Genomic DNA, 12,556 nt, shown 5'->3' with positions numbered 1-12,556 from the left:
CCAGCGCGTGCTAGACCATCGTTATTTTATAAAAGCTAAAAGTTTTTCTAATACAGGGAGGAACAATCAGCGACTATGAAGTTTTGATCGTGGTGGCTTTGGGCGATAACAGGTAATAAAGGTGTAAAAAATCTTACGTCAAAGTATAAAGTCTAATTTTTATATTACTAAGTGTCTGGCAATGCATAACGTGATTTCTAATATTATTCCGAAGAAAATATTAAAAAAAACTCACACATTTTTTGTGATGTACCTACCTAGTACCTACCTAACCATAAATTCACGGTTTTCGGATTATTCCCCTTACGTGTGCTATAAGACCTACCTACCTGCCAAATTTCATGATCCTAATTCCTCTGTCATTGGGAAGTACCCTATAGGCTTTTGTTGACAGACAGACAGGCAACGAAGTGATCCTATAAGCGTTCCTTTTTTCCTTTTGATTACAAAACCCTAAAAATTAGACTTTGTACGTTGACGTAAGATTTTTTACACCTACAGCTACTAGCTGATGCCCGCGACTTCATCCACGTAAATTTAGGTTTTCAAAAATTCCGTGGGAACTCTTTCATTTTCCGGGATAAAAAGTGGCCTTTGTCACTCTCCAGGTCTTCAGACACCCATGCAAAAAATCACGTCAATCCATTGCTCCGTTGCGACGTTATTGAAGGATAAACCAACAAAGCAATGAACCAACAAACCAATGAACGAACATACCTACTTTCGCATTTATCTATACTAATATCTATACCTACTATATAATATTATAAAGAGGTAATGTCGTTAAGTTTGTTTATAGGGGGTAATCTTTGGAACTACTGAACCGATTTTAAAAATTCTTTCACCAGTAGAAAGCTACATTATTCTTGAGTGACATAGGCTATACGGGATCTTTAAATATCTAAATCCAAAATAATAAAAAATACCCAAATCTTCGCCGCGGGGATCAGCTAGTAATAAATAAAGGTAGTGATTATCTCCCAAAGCCACCATGATCCAAACTTGATAGTCGCTGATCGTTCCTCTCTGTGTTGGGGACAATATGCAGAGTTGTTATTCTAAGACGCAGAGAAACTTTCAGCTTTTATAAAATAACGAAGGTCTGGCACACGCTGGCTATTAGTCCATTATTATTTGATCGGCAAATGTATAGACAGCTTTCAGAACATTCACATGATAAATATAAGACTAATGACTACGCTAATTCATCAACGCGGAATGTATACAAGAGTTATTGTAGTTCTGTAATACTTAATATTTTTTGGAATCGGTGCCAATAAGGTGCCAATGTGGAGTCACAAAACAATATGAAGAGTAGATAGACAAAAATATTATTATAGAACTACAACTCTTGTATCTATACATACTTACTAATAAATAAAATTGAAGTGTCTGTTTGTAATTTCGAAATAACTACATCATATTATGGTCATTTGAACTATACTATAACTGAATCACACGTTTTTAAAATTTTTGTCTGTCTGTCTGTTTGAACGGGCTAATCTTCGAAACAGCTGAACCTATTTTGACGGGACTTTCACAGACAAGGTAGTCCTCTAGAGCTTTAAGCTGTTCGATGGGATAGAAACTAGAAATTTTGATTTTACTGTTCCTTTTATGGCATAGAATATAGACATACTATACCTACTAAGAAAGCCTTTTTGAAAATTGCTCCTTAAAGGGGATGAAATTTTGGGTGACAGTCCGTTATTTTTTCAAGGTATCTATGAAAATTGGTATTTGAGCTTTTGGTTAATATAGAAGATACGGGTCAGGATTTTTGGAAATTCCACACCCTCGTAGATTTTTAAAAATTCCACGCGAGTCAAGCCGGTTCGGGTCAGCTAGTTAAAATAGGTATAAATGACCATAGAAAATTACTTTTCACGCGCCATTTTAACTGTATACATATATATACATACATTTACATACCTACGTATATTTTGACAGTACCTAGGTACAAGAAAAAAAAAATATTTACACGTAGAAAAACTACAAAGTTTATAAGTATTTTATTATTAAAAAACCAGTCAAGTGCGAGTCGGACTCGCACACGAAGGTTGCCGCACCATTGTCTAAAATTTAGACTCTAAATAATAAAATTTGCAAATAATTAATAACGGAGCTCCATCTTGATGTGATCTGATGTTTTCGGATTATTTAAGACATTGCAAGTTGCAACCTGCCTCATGGTTCTAGGTCAATGGGAAATAGGTACCCTATAGGTTTTGATTCCCCCGAATTGACAGATACGATTGACAGATCTAAGACAACGAAGTGATCCTATAAGGGTTCCTTTTTCCTTTTGAGGTACGGAACCCTAAAAATGAATAGGTAATAAAAACAGGAAGGTACCTAGCTCACAAAGCTACAATCATACAAACAAACTTTATAACCAACTTTCTTCTTTATTATATTTGTGTATCTATTTAATATGAACCTACCTATAGTACAGAGAGAGAGTAGACAGTTCGCGATGACAGTCGGGGAGGGGACGCTCCGCACACCCGCACAGCCTCCGTGCTAATCCGGTGCGGCATAGCGCGGGCGACGTACAGGTGTGCGGGGCGTCCCCCCGCCTCATACCCCGATTGCCATCTCGACCTATCGCTTTATACTAGGTTCTTAATAAATAACCACACCTTATTATGAGATGTAATTTGAATCGGTTTATAACATAATGTACATTATATTATCACTTTTCTTATATTTTGTAGTACAGTCCGTACTTTTTTTGGTGTAGATATATCAATCTTATCGAATTATTACACTATCTAAAATTCATATTTTGTGCATGATGAAAGTTATCGATGCGTCCATTTTTTTATCTTTACAATAATAATTGGTTAAATATAACCTCAATATCAGCAACATAAAAAATACATAAAATTATTATTGTTAACTACTATCTATCCTTTTTTTTTTTTTTTTTTTTTTTTTTTTTTTTTTTTTTTTTTTTTTTTTTTTTTTTTTTTTTTTTTAATACAATAAAACTTAAAGCTAGCCTTATCTAATTACTATATAAATCATGACCGCGTGGAATGGTGCCAAGAATACTGGCTGCATTTCCGCGCTGGACAGCCAGGCTGATCCGCTGCGCAAAAAATGAGCCAGCCCTTCTGTCACCAGTTGAGGCTATTAATCGCGGTGAAATGTCTCGTAAAAAATTTTTAGCACTAAGACTCCATGGCCCCAGGGTCTCCACGGCAAATGGCACAAAAATGTAACTCTCTATAAGAGAGGCATACTTGCGCCGCTTGCCGTTTTCAGCTGTTTCTGCTGCGGCTCCCGGTCTTGATGCTGTCTTCCTGATATGACACGGGGCCAATGTGTCAACGCAAGTTGCGTCCCACATTAGCGCCCGTCCCCGTTCCCAGGGAACCAGCGTCAATCCATCAGGTCTCTTGCCATCATCCCGACTAATCCCTGCCGGCTCAATGAGCGCAGGAATATTTATGGTGGCAAGAGCTCTTTTAATTGTATCGTTAAGAGAGCCATGCCTAAACAGCCTACCGGAGCTCCTTTGGCAAGAGAGTCCGTGGATTCCAAATTTATCAACCTCTTTTCCACACGGACATCTGTGCTGATGGCACAGTGGTGTTCCCAATCTGAGACCTAGAGCCACACGAAAACTTTCGTTATCTAAAAGTGTGCCGAGATTTTTTGATGGCAAGGCATGCAGCCAATACCCAGATTCCTTTTCGGATAATGCTAGAAGCCTGGCACGATCTCTGTCACTTGTAAGATTTTGAACCAAATTCGTATGTGTCAGTTGAACCAATGGCAAATCCCAAAGTTTTTGTGTAGTACGTTCCTTCGGGATGTCGACATTGGGACATCTGACCTTCCAACTCTCTAGGGCCTCTGTGGCATAGGTCAATGATGAATTGGATTTGAGAATTTGAGAGCTAAGCTCTTTTATACTATGCACAGAGGACAGAAAAGCCGGAAGAGCTACACTGGAAATTTTCCTCACGCCGATGCCACCGTACTTGACCGGTAAAGTTGCTTGGTTCCAGGATTGCTCATCAAAAGTTAAATTTAGAATTTGTTCTAGTGTACTTTTAAGGGTGGCATCCATGTTATCGAGTAGTCCATGAAATTTCCAAATTGGGCTCGCGCGGAGAATGTAAATTAATTTAGGTACAAAAAGGCAATATTTTAGGATCGAAAATGCAATGTGAGAATTTAAAGTGCCCAATTTGTCGGTATTAGCCGAAAATGTTCTGACTTTTTGATCCAAGAGTGGTTGTATGGATTCATTATAAAGAGGAGCACCGAGAAGGCAAAGTGAACGTTTATCAAGTATTTTAATATTAGGTGAAATTTCATTGAATAATTCAGAGGCCAATAGAATTCTTTCTTGCGACAGTTTTTCTGTAAAAAACAATTCGCATTTCGAAAAATTAAGTTCTAAACCAATTTTCCCAAACTGTTGCTTAATATGATTAAGATCTTTTAGAACGTCATCCACGTTGCCCCCAATGGTTCCATCATCAAGATACCATATGTTAAATTTAGATGTTAAATTTGAGATATGGTTATGGATCCCTAAGCTGAACAGGGCCGGACCTAAAGGATCCCCCTGCTGAACGCCTACAGAAGACTTAATATCGCTATCTCCAAAGAATAATTTAGAAGCAGAGCTGTAACATTGCCAAACATATGGGTAAATTTCAGGAAGTTGCGTTGAGACTTCTGTCAGCAAAGTTGCCCTGTCCAAAGAATTAAAAGCATTCTTTACATCTACTTTCAGCAGTACCTCAACCTCGCCATTCGTTAAGAAAGTACGAGCCGAATGAACTGCTGCTTCACAACCTCCTTTACTGCCGAATCCAACTTGAATAGGTTGGAATTTATCCTTTAGGGTAGAGACTATGTGACTACACGCTAATTTTGACGCCAAACGGCGAAAAGTACAGCCAACAGCGATGGGACGGATGCCACCATCTTTCTTATTGAAAGCACAAAGCCTCGCGCCATAAAGGAATGGTAGAAAGGATGAATTACCTCGCCAGATAACATGAAATTACATAGTCTGGTAATGTCGCTCAGTAGCGCCTTGCCGGCGTCCCCAGCAGTAACTCCCACAAGATCCTTAAGATGTTGTGGCGTTATGCCGTCCATGCCACCAGCAGAGCCACTAGAAAACGACATTATCGCAGCGTAAGTTTCTTCATCCTTTATCTGTAAATAAGAAGTGTTAGAAGGTGGATCTGGCAGCACAGAATCGGTATTTGGTAAGGGATGCTTGTCACGTAAGGCTTCCAGCGTTATATCATTGAATGGAGCCAGTGTATCACTAGAAAACAAAATGCGGGCGGCGTTTTTAAGATCCCCATCCATAACCTTGTTTTCCACAATTTTCTTCAAATTGTAATTTGTGTTCGAAATGAGCAGTCAGGGATTGGAAAAACGCGATCAGCCAAACTATTTTTTTTTAATTTTGTACATAGCGACCCGATTTCTGACTTATTAACATAGAAATGTCTATATGCAAAAAAAAAGAGGTTTTGCCAATCTAAAAGTGAATTTGATAGCACATTTTGTATTGTATGTGATAAGGATCTAGCTAACGATATCCTAGCTCCTCGCGGAATGCGTTTTATTAATGGAATATTTTGACTGTATTTGGATAATAAAATTTCAAATGGTACCTGGTTATCGCTTCCTGATTGGGTTTGATCGCACATCAAATTTGGGCAAGTAAGAGGCCGTGTAGGCGGTCCGTGACAACGTGTGATGTGAATATTAAGGCCTTTGCGACCCTTAAACTGCCTGCCATCGCTACAGTGGGGGCATTCTAGGTATTCACCTTGAGAAGCACTGGGGTTCATACTTCGAAACACGTAAAAATAAAAACACTAAAACACTACACAATAGCGTCTATAAGCGCGCGGAGCCCCGACAGCGGCAACCAGGAGGCCTGCAGAGCAGGCGCTGCCCGTTGAGGCCCCTGAAACAAAAAGTGCTGTTAGTATCGCATATCAGGCGTGAAAATAATACCACGGGGTATTTCGCGAATAAGTGCCAATTTGATGCCAATATTATTCCAGAATAACCGAGCCAAATATTTAATAAATAAAAATTTTGAAACGAGCAAATTTTTCTCATTGACATCTCACTGACAACTCCTTATTATTGTTACCATGTTAATACCAGGTAGAAATTAGCATGTTTTCGTAAAATATGCTATTCATTTATAAAATATATGCTAGTCATGGCACCTGAAAAAATATTTGCCCAGCCAAGGATATACGGTCTGCCTAGGTCATCTACGGTCGGGTGGTTTTGTCGGAGCGTTAAATATTACTTAAATATTTTTATTACGAAACCGTAAGCGTGGTCCTTTCCTAAATTAAGATTATGCGTTTCATCAAAGAGATAGCTCTTTGTTGGATGGAGGCTAAAATACTTAGACTGAGACCTATATAGTGCACTTTGGCTTTGCTCAGACTTAAGATTGAGTTAAAACGAGACAGATTTATGTGAGAGATATACAATTGTCCCGTTTACATACAGATGACGGAAACAACGTTATCTGTGCGGGTCACGCTTTCCCTCTAACTGCACCTAATCCCGAGGAGGCTGGGTGATTGCATGAAATACAAGATTATTTAGTCAAAATTTTTTTTACAAAAATAATAATAATCGACTTCAATACCTAGCCACAAACACTAAAACTTCATCAGATCTTCACCAAATTTATAAGGGACCACATTGAAAGTATACCTACACTTTCAAACAAAAAAAGAATTTTCAAAATCGGTCCATACATAAAAAAAAAAAAAAAAAAAGATTCCGACGAACTGAGAACCTCCTCCTTTTTTGAAGTCGGTTTTAAATAGAAAAAAACAACAAATTTTGGGGTTCCCCATACTTAGAACTGAAACTCAATTTTTTTTTCATCAAACCCATATTCTGTGGATAGGTCTTCCAAAATGATATTGAGATTTCTTATATCATTTTTTTCTAAACTGAATAGTTTGCGCGAGAGACACTTCCAAAGTGGTAAAATGTATCCCCCCCCCTATAACTTCTAAAATAACAAAATGATAAATCTTAAAAAAAAATATGATGTACATTACCATGCAAACTTCCATCGAAAATTGGTTTGAACGAGATCTAGTAAGTAGTTTTTGATTTATCGTGCAAAATGTCGATAAAATACGATTGTACTACGCCGGAACCCTCAGGGGCGCGAGTCTGATTCGCACTTGGCCGGTTTTTCTAGATTAGTATGTTTAGTAAGTGAACGCTATTTTTTTTAGTGGAACTTGAGCCCCTTTGTGGGTAAAGGCCTCCCCCAACCTCTTCCACTTCTCCCTGTTACACCATACAACCAGTTCTTCCCTGCAGTTTGTATTATCTCATCGCCCACTATTTGAATGGCCTTCCAACATCCCTTTCGCCTATTGGTCCTTTCCATTAGGTGGTTTGTATTGTCACTACTAGATCTACATAATAGCAAAACCAAACATTCCCCAAGCCGACTGGTGCTCTTGGGGAATTAGACCAAAACTCTCCACCGAAAAGAAATGCAAAACCTGAAGAAAAGAACCAAAAAACTTTAAAAATCTGTACATTATTTATGTGAGATCTCTGTCATCTATAGTAATATATTTCCAATTGACTTACGAAACGAAACGAAAATATCAATTTCGACATAATGGGACTTTCGGAAGTAAAGAAAGAGGATGTGCTGCAACATCGAGGAGTATATAGACTACATTATTTTTATGCTCTGCCCAACTGCTCGGTGGCTATCATTCAGTGTTAGACACTGAGTTAGCGAATGACTCCGTGGAGTCCGTAGGTAAGATCAGTCACGCGAAAACCTGGGAGCATAATTTATGACGAGTAAAGAGAAATATTATAGCCATTACGCTACATTATCCGAAGAGTGATACAGCGTTTTTCATGTTGACACTGTCGCGTGCCAGCACCTGCTTAAACATTTGTTTTTGCAAAATGGCAATGAACAAAACAAGCTGTACCAAAATTGTCCATATAGAAAGAGAGCCAGCGCGTGAAAGACCTTCGTTATTTTATAAAAGCTGAAAGTCTCCCTTCGTATTGTCCCCAACACTGGGAGGAACGTTTGTTACAGCTAATAAAGGTGTTAAAAATGTTACCTCAAAGTAAAAAGTCATTTTTTAAATATTTTCTTTGGAATTAGGATGTCTGGCAGGGGTTTGCCATGATACAAAGTGACTCGCAATGCATGACGTGATTTCTAATACTATTCAGAAGAAAATATAAAAAAGTTGACTTTGTCAATTTCAATTTCAATTTTCATTTATTAACCGACTTCAAAAAAAGGAGGAGGTTCTCAATTCGTCGGATTTTTTTTTTTTTTTTTTTATGTATGTTCCCCGATTACGCGAAAACGCCTGGACCGATTTTGAAAATTCTTTTTTTGTTTGAAAGGGTATACTTCAAAGTTGGTCCCATTTCAATTTGGTGAAGATCTGATGAACATCTTCGAAGATAGATACTGGAACTCCTCAACGGATAAGAGTAATTGCTCGCGATCAGTGTAATAGCTTAGTAAACAGTAGATTTTTAACCAGTCATAGCATAATTCCATGGAGCCACTAAAAATTGTGAAATAAAAATTTTTTACAAAAAAAATAAAAACCGACTTCGTTACACAAACACTAAAAATTGAAAATTAAGTAATTTAATTTATTACCGAATATATTATGTATACAAGAGTTAATATAGTTCCATAATAATATTTTTTGGGGTCGGTGCCAATGAGGTGCCATTGTGGAGTCCCATAAAAATACGAAGTCTAGACGATTCGCGCAGCTAAAGCTAATTGGCACCGGCACCAAAAAGTATTATAATGGAACTATATTAACTCTTGTATACATAATATATTCGGTAATAAATTAAATTATTTTTCAATTTTTAGTGTTTGTGTAACGAAGTCGGTTTTTTTGCATTTCCATAAACTACATCATATTATTATGTACAAAGTAGGTATTATGGATACCCAGTTTGATACTTTGACGTGAGATTTTTTACACCTTTACTACCCAAAGCCACCATGGTCCAAATAAACATCCAAACAAATGTTCTTCCCACAGTCACAGAGTAATATAATAGTACTAACGTACCACAGTGTTGGGAACAATACGCAGAGACATTTTCAGTTTTTATAATATAAGAAAGATCTGCCACGCGCTGGCTCTTAGTCCGATACGGGGTGGTGATATAAGAGTATCCGATCGGCCACTTGCAGTCGGCAACCGTTACAAAATGACGTCACAGACACGAAAATTAGTACAGTTGACAAAAAAATCTTTTATTTATTACTTGATTAGCTTATGCCTGCGACTTCGTCCGCGTGAACTCTATAAATTTCAAACCCCTATTTCACTTTCAAACTTGAACTTTCAAAAATCCTTGGCTAACGTCTTAGTCTACGTCATAATAGCTATAGCTGCATGCCAAATTTCGGCCCGACCCGTCCAGTAATTTGAGCTGTGCGTTAATAGATCGGTTAGTCAGTCAGTCAGCTTTGCCTTTTATAAGTATATATAGAATAGTTACCAGTACTTTATAATATTTTGTATATAAGTAAGTAGGTATACTTGTTATTAGTGAATCATAATACGTATAGTGTATAAGTAGTTACTTATACCTTTGTGTTATTATATCGCTGGAACGCCTATAACGAATTAATTATACTTATTAATGTATAAAAGGATTAAAAAAAAAGAATGTTAGCCAAGTTTATCGTGCTGACTAATACCTATTCCCCTTTCGCCTCCAATGAAGCGTAAAGCTTATGCTAGGAGTAAAGTACGACAATAGTGCTACGGGTGCGGAGTTTTAACCGGTGACCTTTCGGTTTTCAGTCTGCTCTTTTAACCGTAGAGCTGTCGAGGCTCTCTACTCGCTCGAGGATTACAATGAAGACCTGGTTTAAGAGCCGGTTCCTTATTCTCGAACATTTGTGATTTCTTACAGTTCAATCTGAGTTAGAATTAAAGGAAATTCAAAGCAAATTCTAGAGTAAAACAAACCTACAAAAAACCGGCCAAGTGCGAGTCAGGCTCGCGCACCGAGGTTTCCGTACTACAGTTGTATATTTCGCCATTTTGCACGACAAATCAAAAACTATTATGCATAAAAATAAATAAAAGTCTGTTTTAGAATGAACCTACAGGTAAAGCCTTTTCATATGATACCCCACTTGGTAATAAAAATTACTAAGTAAGTTTTTTTATTTTTTTTTATTCATTATAGGTGTACGCTTGACCACAATCACACCTGATGGGAAGTGATGATGTGGCCTAAGATGGGACGCGTTTACCTAGAAGATGCCTATTCACTCTTAAATAAAAAAACTATATTTTCGTCTACTTTCGTTAGTATTTAAAACTTCTGAATTTACCAGCCTTGACAGCGTTGCATGCTAACGCTACTTGAAGGTGTGCGGTGCGGGGAAGCGCGAGATGAGGTAAGTGCATTGCTGAAGTGGTCGTGTAGAAGGTATATAAGCATTCACAGTCAATTAGGTGAATTAATTACTTTGGGCAAAGGCAGGCGACAAAGTGCATAATAATAATGAAAACCTTAAAAGCCTTTTTGATATTCCTTGGGCTCGCCGTAGCTTGTGGTAAGTATACCTACTTACTTGGTAAGGAATTAGAATAAATTGATTGATTTGATTTAAGATATATAAAAGGTAAAGGTGACTGACTGACTGACTGCTCTATCAACGAACTGATCGGGCAGTAATTTGGCATGCAAATAGCTATTATAACGTAGACATCTGCTAAGGAAGGATTTTCGAATGTTCAATTCATTATTAGATGACAGATAATCGTACTTGTATAAGAATATATTTTATACCTGCCCCCCGATTGTGTAAGAATAACCATTTCATCGCTATCGCAATCGTCAAGAAATTCTGCCCTTTGGTTGATTCGCTGTTTACATTTTTTCACAGCCAATCAAACGGCAGAATTCTTGACGATTGCGATAGCCATGAAATGGTTATTCTTACACAATTGGGGGGCGGGAGACATTTTTCATTCCGAATTTCATACATTTCCTATTGCTGTTTTGGAATTGTATAGAACGCCTAGGTAAAGTATAAAATAAAAAATATTTTATACATTACCTGAGTGTTTTAGGTATTCTATGGTCGGCTTAAGTGTTCTATACAATATCAGAGTACTACAGATTGCCGGTAACATATTATACAATACCTAAGAAATGTATAAAATAGTCAACGATAGGTTGCATATTTTATACTTTGCCAAAACAAGCCCGATATTTCATGAAATGACTAGGTTATCTATAGAATGACTAAATTATATTTTCTGTCGGTAACATATCTATTAATTTCAATGTTCATTGTTTCAGAGGCATTCCTTTGTTTCGGAGGTAAGTACCTTCATTTATATTGCGATTGTTGATTGTGTAGATAATTTGACAGGGTCTAACAATATTATAGAATTATAGGTAGAGAGCCAGTGCGTGCCAGACCTTCGTTATTTTATAAAAGTTCCCAATATCCCAACCAGTATATTAAGAAACGATCTGCGACTATGAAGTTTGGATCATAATGATCATAAACAGGTTTGTTACCTGTTATTATGATTATAAAATTACTCCCCACTTTCGTCAAAGTATAAAATGTATTTTTTTTTTCTTCTGGATAGTACCTTTTAGAAATCACGTCACGCATTGACAGACAGTATAGTGGAAACCCCCCGCCAGATACACTTAAAATTTAATAAAATGTAACTATAGGTACTTACGTCATATTATAAAGGCTTAATTTTCTATATTAGGTAAGTTTTATAATATATTGCTATATTTTTTATAATTTTTTAGCGTTTTACCTACACTTCAAGGAAATTACTAAATATTTTTAAATATATTGCTAATAATATATTGCTAGCTGATGCCCGCGACTTCGTCCGCGTGGATTTAGGTTTTTGAAAATCCCGTTAGAACTCATTGATTTTTCGGGATAAAAAGTAACCTATGTCACTCTCCTTGTCTTAAACTATAGCCATTAGTCATGCAAAAAACCACGTCGATTCGTTGCTCTGTTGCGACGTGATTGAAGGACAAACCAACGAACCAACTAACCAACAAACCAACAAACAAACACGCTTTAGCATTTATAATATGGGTACTGATGGATAGTGATATGGGTATCAGGGTAGTGAAGTGATAATATAGGTAGTGATCAGGGCTTATTCATTGATCTAGAATCACTACCCATGTTATAAATGCGAAAGTGTGTTTGTTTGTTGCTTTATTGGTTTGTCCTTCAATCATGTGGCAACGGAATAACGGATTGACCAGATTTTTTACATGGATATAGTTGAAGACCTGGAGACTGGAGAGTCACATAGGCTACTGTTATCCCGGAAAATCAAAGAATTCCCACAGGATTTCTTTTAAAACTAAAATATCCACGAGAACTAAGTCGCGGGCATTAGCTAGGTACTTAAAAAATATATGAAAACTTGCTTGACTTCATGCACTAATTTCAATGTTCACTGTTTCAGAGGTAAAGAAA

At 37.1% G+C, this 12,556-nt stretch overlaps 1 long non-coding RNA gene across 1 annotated transcript; it reads right to left on the bottom strand.

Moving 5' to 3' along the window:
* Nucleotides 1-2,888: 2,888 nt before the first annotated feature.
* LOC138403599 (uncharacterized) lies at nucleotides 2,889-6,124 on the bottom strand. Its single transcript, XR_011237838.1, has 2 exons — nucleotides 5,658-6,124; nucleotides 2,889-5,187 (listed from the first exon to the last, which is right to left on the bottom strand). It is a non-coding gene; the product is annotated as an uncharacterized lncRNA (long non-coding RNA).
* Nucleotides 6,125-12,556: the final 6,432 nt, after the last annotated feature.

Source organism: Maniola hyperantus, chromosome 18, assembly GCF_902806685.2.
Source record: "Maniola hyperantus chromosome 18, iAphHyp1.2, whole genome shotgun sequence".
NCBI classification, from domain to species: Eukaryota; Metazoa; Arthropoda; class Insecta; order Lepidoptera; family Nymphalidae; genus Maniola; species Maniola hyperantus.
Note: the sequence above shows the minus strand (reverse complement) of the source record. Positions and strands in the feature narration are given on the sequence as shown.